Raw genomic sequence first — 18,614 nt, forward strand, 5'->3', positions numbered from 1 at the left:
ATAGTGATCCAGATCTCAGGGATTAAGATTTAGGAGCATGAGGAGAGAAAACATACAGATGTAACTAAACATTCAACAGAGAATACTCAACACAGTGAATGATGTAACTAAACATTCAACAGAGAATACACAACACAGTGAATCCCTCACAACATAAGAAAAGAAAGAAGGGCCTCGCAACACAACAAAAGAAAGAAGAAAACTCTTTATTAAATTGAGGAATCATTTATGGATGGATTGGATTGGATTGATACCATGGATTATATGGTATACATATCATAATCAAATAATCAAATACAATCAAATACCATGAGTGGAAACAAGACTCAAATACCATCGGTGGATACGATTCGAATACCAGTTTTCATTAGATTCAAACAGAGTGCCCTGTCTAAAGGAACAGGCCGGTGGTAAGCAAAACGGTATGGGTGATCAGGAATATGAGAGCAGGTGGTAAGCAAAACGGGATGGCTGATCAGGAATATGAGAGCCGAGGTAGACACAGATATATGGAATCCCAAATTTACAATGTACACCACAGGCCGGCTTCTGTGAATGTTAGAGAGGCAGCAGGGTCTTGCCGGCAATCAACAGTTTCAGCAAGCCAGCCACCCACTTTTCACCTCAGGTTTGACTGTTTCTTCCTACCTAAGGTCTTGTGTGTGTTGATATATAAAAAGAAAAAATCAGGATGCCTCAATATTTATTTTTCATGTTAATGTGGATCAGTGATTCATTACGGGATAGAATGTACTTCTCATTTGCTCTGGATCTTGACCTGAATGTGCTTGCAATTCATTGAGTGTAGTGGGCAAGCCCTTATTGTCTATGGGGATGTGTGCACCTTTGTTTCTGGGCATGAGCCAGCTGTCATGATTGTAGTTGGTCCGTGCCCAAGATGTCTTAAGATTTGTTTTTCATGTTAATGTAGATCAATAATTATTTATCAGATAGATGTTATTTCTCATCTGCTATGCATTTTGACAATAATGTGCTTGCAATTATTGAGTGTAGTGGGCAGGGAGCCTGGCAAGCCCTCATTGCCTATGAGGCCTGTGTGCGTCTTTGTCTCCTGGCATGGGCCAGTGGTCGCATGGAAGCTCCTGAATTCCTTCATAATGAGTGCATTGTTTTGTGTAATGCCTTTGGGTAGGTTATTAACAAAATTGTCTTTGTTGATTTCTTTTAATTGTCATGTAGTTCGGAAAATGCAAATTCTTTCACAATGAAGGTAATACTCTGCATATTATTAAGTAATTGTGTAAATTGAAATGTCTGCAACTTGTATAGACTACAACAAATACTGTTGCAACCAGGAAGAACTGTTGAGAAATGATTCTGCAGATGCTGCCCTGGAAGGAACTGCTCCTAAGGAATTGCTCCTAAGCCAAAGAAAACTATTGGAAAAATTAAGGTTCAAGGTATAGTAGCATCTGATTCTTTTCATGGTTATTTTGTATTGACTTGATATGGATGCATCAATAAATAAGTACAGTTGATTTGTTTTTATTCCTTATTTTCTAAATGACACATATCTCGTTCTTCTTGAAAGGTAGTGAAAAAGAAACAAATAGATGTAGAGAATAGAGATCTATTGCGCTGTTGTAATTTCCATCAAATTTTTTCCATTAGGTAGGTTTGGGAGTCTATAGTTGTTTGATTGCACTTGAAATAAAGCAAGTGAATGTAAAACACCTCATGATTCAGAAAGACAGTTTAAACTGAGCTTTCAATACATTGTTTTTGATGCAGTGCGTAAAGTCAAGATCATGCCAGATATGCCATCCAGATGCAGTTTTCAGTCTTGTAGGTTATCCTTTCTAAATATGGAGTCCCTACGCTCCAGATTTTGCATGGAGCACAGGAAAAGAAACAAAGAAACATGCCAAAGCAATGATGGTGTTGAAAGGACTACACATAGTGAAAAAACTTACATGAAATCATGTTGTTTGCGTTGGATATGTGTTACCCAGAAGAACATTGGAGACGAAGCTCTGGCAATGTCAATGAGCTGACAGTAGGATGAGCTTGAGAAATTATTAAAAATTAAAATAAAATAAATATTTTAACAAAGCATTCAATTGATACACCCATTTCTCTGTTCTTTTAAATGTTTGCATCTTGCCCACCAGAATGAAAGAGGGAGAGCGCATGCAGCCAACTACCCAGGCATGTCAAGTATACAAGTATCAGTTATTGCCCTGTTATTCAATCTCACCATCTCTCAGTGCTAGTTATGTTTATGCTGCTTCTAGAATTATTTAATCCAGTAAACAAGAAGGTTTTTGCACTGCAACATCCTTGTTGTATGAAGCCCAATATGTATGTGCATTTATAAATGGTAATGGTAACCAAGAGCTCTGTTGGCACTTTTTCATGTGGGTACTGAAGTAGATATACTGATAAGGCACTTTGTTGATATTGTTAGTAAATTATTTGTTTGCAGTCATGGAAGCCATAGGGGCACTAAACAAGAATAACAATACCCTCTGGCTGGAAATGGGTGAAACAGTTGGGTGGCAGGGACTTAGAGCTCTTTTTGGAGGGCAGTTCTTTCGACATGCACTTGCAATTGGGCTTAATTTGCTCTTTCTTGTTTCTGTCATCCTTGAACTGTGTTGGACAAGGTGTAAATTTCGCACACCTCGGCCACCTACACCTGTTCCATTTAACAGCTTTTCGAGTAAGTTTAAACTGGGGATTATGCAAAAGCTGGCTTTAGGTGGTTGCATTTTTCTGTGTATATGCTATAGCGTTCTTGGGATATGGAGCCCTATGTATTGGTGGCTGAAGGAGAGGCCTGAAGGTTTTGAAAATGTGGGCGAGTATATTGTCCAGGCTCTGACTTGGGTTACAATGTCAGCTTATGTTCATCGCTCCTTCAGAAAAGAAGGTAAACAGAAGTTTCCACTTTTATTGCAGTTGTGGTGGAGTCTATCATTCATTCTGCAGGCTTTCTTCATCGTCCTCGACATTCAACGGTTGACAAAACAAAGAAGCGTTGCTGTTGATATCTTTGTTGAAATTATGGCTGTTCTCATTTTGGCTTGCTTGTGTTATACTAGTTGTTGTGCCAGAAGTGGTGTAGAGTCCTCCTCACAGACCATTCTAGAACCTCTCTTGAAAGACAATCCCCAAAAATGTGGAAACATTAACGCAGTCTCTACTTATGCAACAACCAACCTTCTCAGTCGGCTGTCATTTTCTTGGATGAGTCCTTTGCTTGCTGTTGGTTATAAAAGCCCTTTGCAGAGGCGGACAGGACAGGCCAATTATACCCTAAATTCAGAGCTCAGCTAGAGGCCAAAGGTGATACAGGCTTATTAGCAAAAGCCTTACTCCTATCTTTTCGGAAGGAAGTACTTTTGACTGCATTCTTAGCAGCACTGGAGACTTGTGCATCATATGTAGGTCCATGTTTTATAAATGCCTTTGTTCAGTTTCTAGGTGGAATGAAACAGTTTGAAAGTCAAGGCTATGTGCTAGCTTGTGCTTTTTTTGTGGCAAAGGTATTAGAGTCTTTGTCACAGCGACAAGGGTTTTTCAAACAACATCAGTTAACTTTACGGGTTACAGCAGCATTGACAGCTATTATATACAGGAAGGGCTTGTTGCTTTCCAGTCAGTCAAGACAGAAGCATACAAGCGGAGAGATTATCAACTACACGAGTGTAGATGTTCAGAATGTTTCATGTTTCTGTTACTATATGCATAGTATTTGGATTTTCCCTCTTCAATTTGTTCTGGCCTTCATTATTCTATATCAGACGTTGGGCTTGGCAGCATTTTCAGGGTTGGCAGCCTCATTTGCAGTTATGTTGCCAAATTTCCCACTTGCAAAATTGCAAGCAAAATTTCAGGAGAGAATAATGGAACAAAAAGACAAAAGGATGAAGGCCACATCGGAGACATTAAAAATTATGAGGATCTTAAAATTGCAGGCTTGGGAGACAAGATTTCTTCGGAAACTAGAAATTTTGAGGCAGGCAGAATATAGTTGGCTACAAAAATATGTTTACGCATCAGCTATCACAACATCTGTTTCCTCTGTTGGACCAATATTTATCATTGTTGCAACTTTTGGTACGTGTATGCTTATAGGAGTGCCTTTGACAGCAGGGAGAATTCTTTCTGCACTCGCAACCTATGGGACACTTCAGGGAGCTATGGGCATGCTTCCTGGCTTAATCCCTCAGATTGCTCAAACTAAAGTGTCAATAGATCGCATTGTGGCCTTTCTGCAGGAGGAAGAGCTGCAACACGATGGGGTAGAAAAGGTATCAAAGGAGTCAACAGACTTCGCGATTCAAATCCAAGGAGGGATATTTTCTTGGAATCCCGATTCCTCTAGTCCAACTATAAGAGGTTTAGATGTCCAACTAGAGAGAGGCATGAGGGTTGCAGTATGTGGAACTGTTGGTTCAGGAAAATCAAGCCTTTTATCCTGCATATTAGGTGAAATACCAAAAATATCAGGCTCTGTTAGCTTAAGTGGTACCAAAGCATATGTCCCTCAGTCTCCTTGGATACAAAGTGGGAAAATTAAAGACGCTATTCTCTTTGGAAAGCAGATGGATACTATTAGATACAATAGTGTACTTGATGCTTGTGCATTGAAAAAAGAGCTTGAACTTTTTCCTTATGGGGACGAGATAGACATTGGAGAAAGAGGGTTAAATTTGAGTGGTGGACAAAAACAGAGAATACAGATTGCCCGTGCTTTATATCAACATGTAGACATTTATATTTTTGATGACCCTTTTAGTGCTGTGGATGCACATACCGGAAAACATATTTTCCAAGTATGTTTCTCTTATCCTTTACATACTGTAGGTTTGCTGAATTAATTAGTTTTAATGTTTTGATGGAATGATGAAGCTCTACAGTAGCACTCTGCAATTCATTGTTCAGTCTGGATAATATACATTGCTGGTTGTGCCGCTGCAAATTCATGTCCATAAACATCTAAGAAATTGGACTTGCTTGTTATAGGAATGCATACTTGGTATTCTGGGTTCAAAGACTCTAGTCTATGTAACTCATCAAGTGGAGTTTTTACCCTCTGCTGACATCATTCTGGTAGGTTTGAATTTCTTTCATCCTGCTCTAGTGATATTAAAACTTTCAATGTAATTGGTAAAGGGACAGTGGGCTTATTGATCATTTATTGAGAGGAGGAGATAAGTGATCCATATTTTGTTGCTGTAAATGATATTCTTCACAGGTAATGTGAGATGGTGAAATTACTCAGGTTGGCAGATATGATGACATCTTACAATCAGGCACAGATTTTGTGGAATTAGTTGGTGCACATCAGAAAGCTTTGAAAGCTATTTCTGCTATGGAGAAATCTAAAGTGTACACATCAGAGAGATTTGTTGAAAGCTCATGTCCTGGCAATACAGCTGCAGTGAAAAATGCTACTGCCAGTGACACACTGGAGCAGTGCGGTGTTCAGAACTCAATAGATGTAGAGGAAGAGGTTGAACTAGAAAACCACAAAGAAAGATTGGATAAAGAGAATAAAAATTCACAGCTTGTACAAGAATAAGAAAGAGAGAGAGGCAGGGTAAGCATGTTGGTACACTGGTCTTACATTACTGCTGCATACAATGGTACTTTGATACCTCTAATACTACTAGCCCAAATAATAAGTCAGCTACTTCAAATATGTAGTAACCTCTGGATGACATCGGAAGCCTCTACAAAAGAAAATGAGAGTTCCCCTATGAGAAAGTCCCTTTTCATTCTGGTTTATGTTGCTTTGACATTAAGCATCTCCCTGTGCGTTCTTGTGAGGTCTATGCTTCTTTAATTGGTTGGACTTAAAACTGCTAATCAGCTTTTTAGCACTCTGCACAGGTGTATATTTTGTGCACCAATATCCTTCTTTGATGCAACTCCATCTGGGCGAATACTGAATCGGTTCAGTTGACATTTATTGTTTTAATAGGCTAATACCTTGCCTGAGAGAGGAGGAAATCAGTTGATTCTAGTGGGTTAGTAACAAGCTCTCTGTTTCTTGGCAGGCATCAACTGATCAGAGTGCAGTGGACACATTGATTCCTTCTCAACTAGGAGAATTGGCTTTTGCATTTATACAACTTTTGGGGATCATTGCAGTCATGTCTCATATTGCTTGGCAGGTCTTCATTGTGTTTATCCCAGTGGCTGCAAGTTGTATATGGTATCAAGTATTCTCTGTATTTCTCAATAATAATAAATACGAACTTGCAAATTTTAATTTTCTTATAGGAACATAAATTGGCGATAAGAGAGTTTGATTTCTACTTCAATGTTTGTTGTAGGTAGATCCCATAATCTGATTGAAAAGGATGTTATCAAATAGATTAAGTTGCATCAGGATTCTATCATGACAAAAGTTTATCTGTATTTCTTTGTTTCCATGCTTTTGGGTTTTTATAGTAATAAGAGAATTCTTGTAACTCCTCTGACCTTCCTTGCATGCAGCAATACTACATAACATCAGCTAGGGAACTGGCTCGGCTGGCATCAGTTTGTAGAGCTCCAATCGTACAACATTTTGGAGAATCAATCTCTGGAGCAGCCACCATTAGAAGTTTTGACCAGGAATTTCGATTCATGGAACGAAATCTCGAGTTGATTGATATATATATATATATATATATATATATATATATATATATATATGAGACCTAGTCTCCACAATGTTGGAGCCAATGAGTGGCTTGGCATTCGGATGGATTTTCTGTCAAATCTTGTGTTTGCATTCTTTTTGGTGTTATTAGCCCAAGTAGGTACAGAAGCACTATCTTGGCTTACAATTATTTTTCCTAAACTGATCTCAGCAGACTAGACATATTCTTTATAATGAAATATGAAAGTAAACGAAATGGCACCTTAACAGGCACTGCAGGGTTGGCAGTAACATATAGTCTAAGTCTGAACATGGTACAAGCCTGGATAATATGGTGCCTTTGTTATGTGAAGACCAACATGTTGTCAGCGGAGAGAATAATGCAGTATTCACGAATTCCCAGTGAGTCACCAGTGATTATAGAGAATTGTAGACCAAACTCCAACTGGCCATCTAGAGGAACGATAGATCTAACTGATTTGCAGGTCAGAACTCAATACAAATAGACTCTTTTTCACGCATTCAATGCTAGTAATTTGCATGTCAGTTCATCTATAAATTTGATCCATACAATCAGGTGCGTTATGGACCACATCTTCCGCTTGTCTTGAAAGGCCTTACATGCACTTTCCCTGGAGGCACGAAGGTGGGAGTTGTGGGGCGGACAGGAAGTGGCAAATCTACTCTTATTCAATCCATTTTTCGCATTGTGGAACCAACAACGGGCAGAATTGTCATTGATGGAGTCGACATCTCATCCATAGGCCTCCATGACCTAAGATCCAAATTAAGCATTATTCCCCAAGAACCAACAATGTTTGAAGGCACTATAAGAAATAATTTGGATCCTCTCGAAGATTGCTTGGATGATGAGATTTGGGAGGTTAGTTCTGATTCATATTCTATAAGCATTAGCATCAATTATTCTTGCCTTGAAGAATATAGATATTTCCCTGTGGATCTTGCTATAAGTTTATTGTTTATGAATCTACTTCAATTTTGCTTGAACTTTCAGGCTTTGGACAAGTGCCAACTTGGTGAGATTGTACGAGCAAAAGAAAATAAACTTGATTCCTCAGGTCTATGTGTCTTTATCACATTCAATGGAAGTCCTGAAGGAGAAAAATAAAACCTTTTACAGTGGCTATTTCTGCTATTTGCTTTCCATCTTAGTGCTCATGTTTTGTTTTATTTTTGGTGTCTTTGAGACCTACCTGGTCTGTAGGACCCCTTTTTCTTAGAATGAAAATTGAGAATCGAATTTAATGGAATGATCTCTTGTACAGTGTCTGAGAATGGAGTAAACTGGAGTGTGGGTCAATGCTAGCTTGTCTGTCTTGTACAGTGTCTGAGAATGGAGTAAACTAGAGTGTGGGTCAATGCCAGCTTGTCTGTCTTGTACAGTGTCTGAGAATGGAGGAAACTAGAGTGTGGGTCAATGCTAGCTTGTTTGTTTGGGACGGGCACTGCTAAAACAAAGTCAGATACTGGTCCTTGCCGAGGCAACTACCTCAGTTGACACTGCAACTGATGGGTTTATTCAGCAAATAATTCGCCACCAATTCTCTACCTGCACAGTCATTACTATAGCACATCAGATTCCATCTGTTATTGAGAGCGATATGGTTCTCCTATTAAAGGATGGTATAACATTTTTTAGTTGTTTATTTTCTAGTGTTTTGTTACAGTTACTATTTTTTTGGACACATTTCATTTTTTACTTACTTTTGTATTTGTTTTGAATCAGGACAAATTGCTGAGTATGACACTCCATCCAAACTACTCAGCAACAAATTTTCTGCATTTGCAAAACTTGTTTCAGAGTACTCCATCCAATAGATATCTTAACTAGAGCTTTGGACATTGGTCATATTGGGTTTACAATAGAATGGAGAAAAATCTTCATTTCCCTAAAACTCAAGCTGGATAAATGTACAATATAGAGATACAATATAGTAGACTATGAGCTACCATGTAAGCTCATTATTTTCTGATAATATTCTATATTTAAGTCCTTAAGAAGAGTTCAATAACTCCTATCAGTGACTTTCACTGACTTTGACAGTTATGATTTTTCACTTGTTATATACAAATGGAGTTTACCCTTTTTCCTGTGTAACTTTTATCACTTCAACAAGGTAATCAAGGTAATATTGGAGAACTCCAGACAACTTGGATTTGTACAGGCAATGTAGTTGGATTTAAGGTGCCTCTAACTAATTTGTCTTTTTTTTCCTGCTTTGATTCTATTATTTTGAGTTTCACATCTGCATTTTTTTGTTTCTATTTTAGTTCTGACCTCTATATGTAGTAATACTATGCCAATTCACATCAACATTTTATTCTCATTTCTACCAAACAAGCTATGATATACTTGTCAAGGTTCATAGGTCTTGTTATTTATAGGTCTTAATAATAAGTGATGGCTAATTGTTAATGTGTTTTTTTTCCTTCATGCAATGAACCAACTCAATTTTATTCACAATATTTTGCAGTTATAAACTTTTAAAGTTACCTAATATTTCAATGAGTAAGAATTTGAGAATTCTACTATCTAACCATCAAATATGCCCAAAAGAGGGAAAAAAATATAAGAAAAAATGAGAGATGTACAAAATAGACATAGGCTTTTTGTTCTTTAAAAGCAATTTATTTTTTATTTAATTATTTTTTTCAATATATATATATATATATATATATATATATATATATATATATATATATATATATATATATATATATATATATATATAGATATAGATATATATTTTATTTTATTTTGTAATCTTTTCTTTTGAATAACGATGAAAATATTGGTTTGAGTGGTTGTTTTAACTAATATTCAGTTTAACAAGTTTTGTTTGTTTGTTTGTTTGTTTTTTTTTGTTTGTTTGTTTGTTTGTTTGTTTTTTTTTTTTTTTTTTAAATTTAAAATTTTCAATATAAAAAAGATATTCTACATCAACTTCAAAAAATCTTCTAATTCACCTAGTTGAGGTAAATTTTCATTTTTATCAGAGTTAAAACTTCACTTTAGCTATGGGAGGAACTTGCACACATTTTTTTTGGCACAAAAATTAAATATTTTCTTTTAAAAAGTTTCATACTCCATTAAATGTTTTAAATTCACTATGATAAAAGTTCAACACTGACTGACAAAAGTATAAAGTGTCTTTTTTAAATGAAAAGTATAAATTGTCTTGTTTAAATGAAAAGTTGTGTCTTGTTTAAATGAAAAGTTTAGAATGCACGTGATTGATTATAAGAGTGGCTCTCAAATTAAAATTGAAACTTTGAAAACAATTCCATGAAAGTACAGGGAGTTATCTCCTTTGTATGAAAGTATAGGGAGTTATCTCCTTAGTTTAATGTTCTTTCCATGCCAATTAAAATGTAATGAGGGATCATTCCAAACTTTCTATAGAATTCATACTATGCTTTCTCCCCCATTTAAAACTTTCTCATCATTACTAAGGGTTTAGGTTTTAGTGGAGTGAAATTTGGAACTTAAGACCATTGAAAGATCGAAAGTGTTAAAATTGGCAACTAGGGCCAAATTCCACCTTGGGACAATTCATTTGATGGAGATGATGATTGCATTAAATTTCACTTTATGAGAGAGACCAAAATTGATATAAAAATCATCGCATTTGGACAAGCAGAAGTGTGAGATTTTGAATTTATGCCCACACATGTGCAAATTGTTCAGGTTGGCCACATCATCATGGAGGCTCATGAAGCCCAATGGACATGACTCTTCACCCGTGACCTCTCAACTCATTTGGCATCATCATCAACACTCGTATTCTTCTCTCTCCTACTCCCATTGGTTTGTACAACTATTGGGCTCTCTTTTCTCTCACACGTGTGGCACAAGTCAAGAACTGGATTTTAAGACACCTGAAGAAGTTTTCACTGGTAAGAAACCTGATGTTTCTCATTTTAGAATATATGGATGTCTTGTGTATTTTCATGTGTATAAAGAGAAAAGAAACAAGTTGGAAGCATCTGGGAAGAAAGGTATATTTGTGGGCTATAGTGAGAATTCAAAGGCATATAGAATCTATGTGCTTGGACAAAGAGATGTGGAAGTTAGCCATGATGTCACCTTTGATGAAGATATTGCCCTTGGGAAGACCCAAGATCTCCCCACTCCAGGGAAGGACAATAATGATGATGTTGTGGAAAAATAGGATGAACCTCCTTCAGATGAACCTATGCCTGATGTTGAAGGTCCAATGGATCCCATTGATCCACCACCTAGTGATACCTATACCTCAAGGAAAATATCTTTCTAGCTCAAAAATACTCTCGAAGATGCTGAAAGACATATCGCTCCAAGAGGGAAATTCTGTGAAAGTAAGAAGCCAAATAGGTATCAAGGGTACTTAGTTGCTATGAGTATTATTGTTCAATATGAGCTATCCGATCTATTATTTCTCTCGTTGCCTCTCAAGGATGGATCCTACACCAAATGGAGGTTAGGATTGACTTCTTACATGGCTTGCTTAAAGAGGAAGTCTACGTAGAACAACTTAAGGGGTTTGAAGTACAAGATCGAAGGACACACTTGTGCAGACAGAATGTTGAATTCAAAATCAATCCACATATTGTGCTCCAAACATCATTCAATTACCCTCAAAATAGTGTAGGTTAACCACACAGAAATAACCCTGAATTTGTGTGAATAAGAAACTTCCTCAAGGTCAAAATGTAGGTGATACGTATCTGCAAAAGAAAAAAGACTGGATTCCTTTCAGGTAGGTGTCTTTCCAGGTAGAAAAAAGATTGGATTCCTTTGTTGAACTGACTTGGCCATCACCACCTAAGTCATTTTGGGCATTTTTGGCCTTCTTTTTATTATTGTATGTATCAGTAGCATTGATGTTGTTTGCTTTATCCTTGAAAGATTGCCAAAAATAATGCAGCTACACTGGTAATGAACCTTTGACCCTGCGAACAACAAGATGACCATAAGGACCATGGCCATCAAAAAACCCCACAGAAGATTAAATCATCTGAAACAAAATCCTGTGAATGATAACAAAAGAATAATCAGAATATGAACTTTTTATTTCCAAATTAGGACAGAGCAAAATTTTGCTAAAAAAATTGGATATCATTTGAACTAAAAAAGGAAAGGATAACTCTGAACATGAAAATGTCAAAACATTTCATTTATGAACTCTTGAGAAAAGAAAATTCACAGCATAAATGCCAATGTCCAAGAGTTGCATAGTAGTCCTTGCTCCATTCATTACTAAGGGCTAGGATCCATGTCGTACTAAATAGTGCATGCACATTGTTGTTAGGGCATACATGTAGATTGCATATGTTACATTCGACATTCTAAATAAGTACCCTCTTACATGAGGAACAGAGTGCTGTTTATTTTATGTTCAAAACCACCACCAAATAAGAGTAACTAATTCAAATATAAGCTACCAAACCAGTTTCAAATTTCTTGCAGCAGCTAACTACATAAAATTATACATATAAAAAGCTTACCATACAAGTACTTATCCAGAATATGAACCACGCGATGACTGGTTATTTATAATAAATGCATGAAGCAGACCCTGAGCTGAATGGGTTTGCTCTGGAGTACCAGATATTCAATCACTTCATATGATTGTGGTCTCACTTCAAGTAAGTTAACTTTTTCACTTGATATTTGTAGAAGGTAAATAAGATCTTGTTGATGAATATACTCATGAGAAGAGCTCTGAGACGATGTAGATACAATAAAGGATTGGCCAAATCAAATCAGAAACCAAGAAGATGGTTTGAACAAATGGACAACCAAGTGGCCTGTGCACATATTTAGAACTCACAATGTCTGCCACCATTGAACATTCTCTCTTGTCAATAATCCTAACAGGGAAATTTGAGCAACACCCTTCCCTGAATTTGCGATAGGAGGTGCAATGGCATGCTCAGTTATGACAACTTCAACTGTTGTTTTAGTAACAAGCCCACCAATTGATCTGATACACACAATGAGTGAAAATGAGTCAATCTTACCAAACACTAATAAGGATAACTTGAAACTACAACCCGAAAACTAATTAAAGAGATATTGATCTTATCCATACATTCCAGATCCTTTTGGCCCCCCTTGTTTTCTTGCTTTCTCTTCATACTCGGGTAGATTCCTTAATGATGTCAAATTTGATTGAACTGTGCAACAATAAGATAATTGTTGGGAATACTTTCTGTAACCTAATTGTTGGCCATGTATGTATCAATGCTGTTAGACAGTAAAAAACAGAGTTTCCTTAATGATGTCAAATTTGATTGAACTGTGCAAATTCAATTGCTTGCCAGTGTTAAATACTTACAAATGGAAAAAAATATAGGTATAGTGAAAATGATGAGCACATTTTTATCACATAATTTGCGACCTAAAACCAGAGAACCATGTTTAAAATTTAAAAGTGATAGATTGTGAAGGAAATAAATAAAACATAATCCCGATTATAACAAATTAGCTGTAAATTTTTGTCCGTGGAAGATTTATTTGCATAATGAAAAAGGCAATATGGGAGATTCCAATCAAGTTCCAAGGCATTTTTTAAAATGTGGATGTGACAAAAGGTTGTTGTGGAAGGTGTTGTTTGTATATGAGAAATTTCTTGATCATTGTATATAACCCTAATGTTGATAGATATGTCTACTAAGTGGTTCCAGTTAATGGGGCATTGATTTGAGCGTTCAATATATTTTTATTCCTTATCAAAGTATTCTTTTGTTGTATTTGTGTTCTTCAATTTATGCCTTACGGCGTTTCCTTTGCAACATCTGGTGCAAATGCTAGTTATTACTCTATTTATTCTTCGCATATTCTCTAGAGTTACGAGACTCATATTCAACAATGATACTTATTTTAAATATTAAAAATGTGATAAAATATCCAAAGATCTAAAGCAGTTGCCTTCAACCGTTAACCTTGAAATCCTATTTAGCCTCTTACACAGTGGTAAAGAAAACAAGGCAAAGCTAGGCAAAGTGTGTAAATGTTTGCATTTCGAAAGTATTTTATAAATAGCCTAATTCATTTGTGTTGTAACTGCATGTTAAACATTTTGAAGACCTTATCTAAACACTGACACCGAGGACGAGTTCAATTCTGTTAAGATGTTCAGCTGTTCACATTGTGAACATTTAGCGTTGGAAAATTAAAATAACAAACTAAATCATTTCTTTATAATACGCATCTCAGTTCTTTGATCGAGGCATTATGTCAGCTCTTTGATTGAGGCATTCTGTCATTTACATAAAAGGTAAAGTAAATACGATGAGTCCTTCCAAAAAATAATGTCATTTAAAGTTTAGCGTCTTGTATTTGACTTCACGTTCTTACAATTGCAATGGAACTTCTCTAGCTCGATTACGGTTTCCAATCTCTGAACAGTGAAAATCTTGAACAGACAATAGGCTATACATTATGTTGTTCTGAGAAAGTTTTGCATAAAATTTTCACAAGAAGCTTGTTCCAACCCTTGTCTGCCTCCGCGTATGCTTCGTCTTTTCAAAGAAAGATCAACAACATTGAACAGGACTGCAGAGTGTTCGATTTTGTGCCAAATCTTCGGGACCGAAAAACTCAACGAACAAATACGTTAGTGGACCACCAAGTTCATAAAATCACAGAGGCATTAACGTCCGCCAGGGAAGTGGATGTTTATAATTATGAGAAAACCATATGCGGTTTGGGTTTTTGTTTGAATAGATTTCAGTTGGCAATAAGTATGTATGTCGAGTATGTACAATGATTATGTTTATATATGTCGAATATGTGCGATGATTATGTTTAGGCCGATAGGCCTTCCTATGCATCAACAATCCTCACATCCAAGCATTGAAATTTCATAAGTTGGGTTTATTGTGCATATGAAATGCCATGTGTTCATGCTTTTGAAATGGGTTTATTGTGCATATGAAATGACATGTGTTCATGCTTTTGAAATTTTACTCGGACAAAGGAAAATATGGATTTGGTATTGCATATGAATGAGATGTATTCTTCGTATATTCTATAGAGGTTTCTTGATTTTGGGTAATTAACTTAACCTTTTGATTTTGGGTAATTAACTTACTCTAAAATGAAATAAGAAATTCAATGTGTTCCTTGTAATATAGATATAAACAAAACATCTAAAGAAAAGTAATTGCACAATGGTCGGGTTCAAGAAAACAAGGTTTTCCACAAACCAATTAACTCTTCTATAAAAATTCAACAATTCCAATTTAATAATCCTATCGGCCTCTCTTTGTACCTTTTGGGACAATTTCTAGTAAATATTATGTTTATATTTAATCAACAATCTCTAAATTGGCTCAATGTAGCTGTTAAGGTTGTGAAGTAAAAAGTTCAACTAGTATCAAAGGGGTATTCAAAAGTCGAAGGTTTTCATTCTCGTGAGGTATATGCTATTGTTGCAATGAAAATTTCTGCCAATCTTAATCTCTGTTGCTACAACATTTTATTTGTAAATAGAACAAATGGATATCATGAAAATGTTACTGAATGGAGACCCTAAAGAGGAGCTCAAGGGCATGGTGATTAAGCCAAAAATCTAGACCCATACATACTAGCAATTAACATTTGTTAGCTAATCCTTTGGGGTTCTCATTGTACATTATTAGTGTCATTAGTTTCTATTTTTCAGTTAATAAGTTATCTAGACATAACTATCTAGTACCGATATTTAGGATGTATAAATATTTTCATTCCTCATCTCAATAATATATTTTTTTCTTATTGTAGAGTTTATTCAGGCTTGTACAGTGGCATCAGAGCCCTGATTGAGTTGTTTTTAAACTCCATGTCTAGTGTGAAGATTTTGGATATTTCATAACCAACCACAAAAGTGGGGCCGTCAATCCCTATCAGACGGGGTATGTTACTCTTTCAATGAACTATGGACTATAAGGTATGGGGAGTCATGGATATATTAAATAAGTAAAAAATCATCAGGCCTCTGTGTTTCCAAGTCAATGTTGAACATTCATTCTTCTTTTTCCTTTTAACACCTTGAGAGTCTTGCATATGATATTTTTATTTTCATACTCAGAATAGTTGGTTTCCAAGATTCTTTATTGGTTTTCTACCGTATACCACTCAATAAAGTGTGAGTAGCTTCTTGTAATGTTGGAATTCATTTCCGATGCTCATTGAATTTGTAAAAGATCCCATGCTAAACCGTAAAAGATCTCCAATCCTTAGGTTAGATTAGCAGTGAACTGCAATCTATAGATGCAAATTTAGAACATAATTTCAAATATTAGATCATGGAACATGTGGGTGTTGTAGGACAATTGGCTTCCAATTATTCTTATGTTTTGTGTTTACATGACTTCACATGACCACATTGTTTTGCGACGCATAAGTTTTATAAAAGATGTTGGTTTTGTTGGAATTATACAAGTAATGAAGTTTTTATACATCCTTTTGGAATGAACGCAATATTTTTTTATGAAATGTTGTTTATATGATCGATTTAGTACTCTCTTGGCTGCTCTGATTTATTATTTAGATTTGGAAGTTTTTCAATTATATATGTCTTCCCTGCTCATGCATTACCACTATTCAATGCATAGTGGCACCATTTTAAATTCATCCTCATGTTATTCAAGCAATAACTCGATCTATCAAGAGTACCTGCCATTTTGAATCGTCTAGCAATTATAAATTCGTAGTTTGGATTTCCATCCAAAGTAATTTTATGTGCTTAGTTTCTCGTTTTAGTGTCTGTATTGATATTTGAAGGAGCGAAGATGCATTATCGGGTCATGGAGAGAAGCGTCTGAGAATAAGAGCTTGAAACCTGCTAAAGAAAAATAACACAGAAGGAAGGATTCAAGTCAAAGATCTCTAAACCTTCAAACCATAGGTATGTGTATCTCAAGCAGATTCGAAGTCGACTTTTCTTTATCAGTCACTTGTTGTTGGTGAAGTAAATTGTTTGGGGGTACATTATTACATTTTTGTAAAAGAGGGTTATGGAAACACTTTTTTTTTGGAACAATTTTTTATAAAAGGTGGTCAAATTTTTTGTTTAAAAGATGAAGAAAATAAAATAAGAAGATGCTAATATTTGAGCCTATCTCTCTGTTCGGTTATTTTTAAAACCCACCATCAAACCGAAACAAATTTTTTATTTAAAATAAAAGGAGAAAGGGACTTATATTTTTGGAGAGTATTGCATAGTTTGAAAGGATTTGTTTGTAGAATATTTTTTTTCCTGCAAATGATCATGACTTCATTGATTTAAATAATTGGTATACGAAATTTTAGAGGTAGGGGGGGAAATAATAATCAAGGTAATACGAAGCAAGGTGACAAAAAAAATTTCAAATGTTATATATGTGGAAGAGTAGGCCATACTTCTATTAATTGTAGAATTCCTTGGGATAAAGTTAATGAAAGGAGAGAACAATTGAATGAAAATAAATATCAGCCACCATGAACTAAGGGAAAATCAGCAAAGTCTTCACAATACATTCTTGCCCATTGCAATTTTAATATTAATGATGTATTTAGTAATGCATTTTCTTCATGGCAAGATAGTTTGATTTTGGATTCAGGTGCCACTTGTCATACGAATTTTAGGAAATATTTTTTTGAAACATTTAGTGACCAAGTTGATGGAGTAGTATATTTTGATGACAAATCTCAAATTAAGCCTTCAGGAATTGGACCATTGGTTTGAATATACCAAACTTTGTAGGTTATGTTCTACAAGATGTCCTTTACATTCCACAATTCAAAGAAATATAATATCTCTTATACATATTCGACAACAAGGGAATTCCATAAATATATTTAATGGCATCATTGAGATACATAGAGAATTTGATCATGCAGTCATTATGAACTATGTTAAAGAAGGTATTCTTTTAAAAATGAATGGCACATCATCTATTATAAATTCTCATGATAGTTTTGCTCTTTTAGCACAATGAAGTGTTACTCTATCTTCAAGTTTATTATGGCATGCTCATTTTTGTCACATTAACTATAGCAGTATTAAAATTATGAGACAAAAAGGTATAAAAAGATTTCCTACAATTCCAAGAAATATTTCACCATTTGATGCTTCTATTTTGGGGAAACATAATAAGCAACCTTTTCATAGTTCTTCTTCTAGGGCTTCCAAAAATTTTGGCCTCATACACTCAGATTTATGTGGATCTATGCCTATTACAAATGCCAATGGAAATACGTATGTGTTGAAATTTATTGATGATTACTCGAGAATGTGTTGGGTATATTTTTTGAAAGATAAGTAACAAGTGTTTGAAGTTTCTAAAACTTTTCATTTGATGATTAAAAATGAAACTCAAAAAAATATAGGCATTCTTAGAGCTCATAACAGTGGTAAATATACTTCTAATTCTTTTGAAAAATATTTGAAGGACAATGGAATCAACCATCACTCTAAAATACCTCGTAATCTGAAACAAAATGGTGTTTTACAGCATATGAATATGAAATTGCTTAATATGGTTAGATCCATTATGTTTTTAAAGAATGTTAAGTTGATGTTTTGGGGAGAAGCAATGCCTTGTGTAGCCTATATTCACAATCATTTTCCTTCTTCTATCATCGATAATACATCTCCTTATGAAATATGGTATAATCATCTTCCTGCGATTCAACGTTTTAGAGTCTTTGGTTCTCTATGTTATGCATTGATTCCTAAACATCACTGCAACAAGTTGGGTGCTAGGAGTCACAAATGTATTTTCTTCGAATATTCTCCTACTTCCAAAGATTACAAGTTGGATGATGAGGAGAACAAAGAATTTATTCTTTCCAGATATGTTATTTTTCTTGAATATGATAAAGATAATTCCATTGTTAATAGACATCTCATTCATTTGGAGAAATTTTTATCCAAAAATTCTATTTTTAAGTTGATAACGATGTGCCACATACTGAAGGGGGGGTTCCCATTCCATATCAGTATGTGGTTCTTCCAGATTTGAC

General features: G+C 35.3%; 1 pseudogene across 1 annotated transcript; it reads left to right on the plus strand.

Annotated features, from left to right (window-relative positions):
- Positions 1-2,448: 2,448 nt before the first annotated feature.
- Positions 2,449-8,643, plus strand: LOC149208664 (putative ABC transporter C family member 15; annotated as a pseudogene). The gene is made up of 11 exons (XR_016253070.1): positions 2,449-4,802; positions 4,993-5,079; positions 5,225-5,925; positions 6,005-6,194; positions 6,472-6,628; positions 6,663-6,779; positions 6,890-7,104; positions 7,197-7,502; positions 7,635-7,698; positions 8,024-8,263; positions 8,367-8,643. The product of XR_016253070.1 is annotated as a putative ABC transporter C family member 15 (transcript).
- The last annotated feature ends 9,971 nt before the right edge of the window (positions 8,644-18,614 follow it).

Source organism: Pinus tabuliformis, chromosome 1_2 (genome assembly GCF_031772625.1).
Source record: "Pinus tabuliformis cultivar Carrire ecotype Pingquan chromosome 1_2, CPIR1, whole genome shotgun sequence".
Classification (NCBI taxonomy): Eukaryota; Viridiplantae; Streptophyta; class Pinopsida; order Pinales; family Pinaceae; genus Pinus; species Pinus tabuliformis.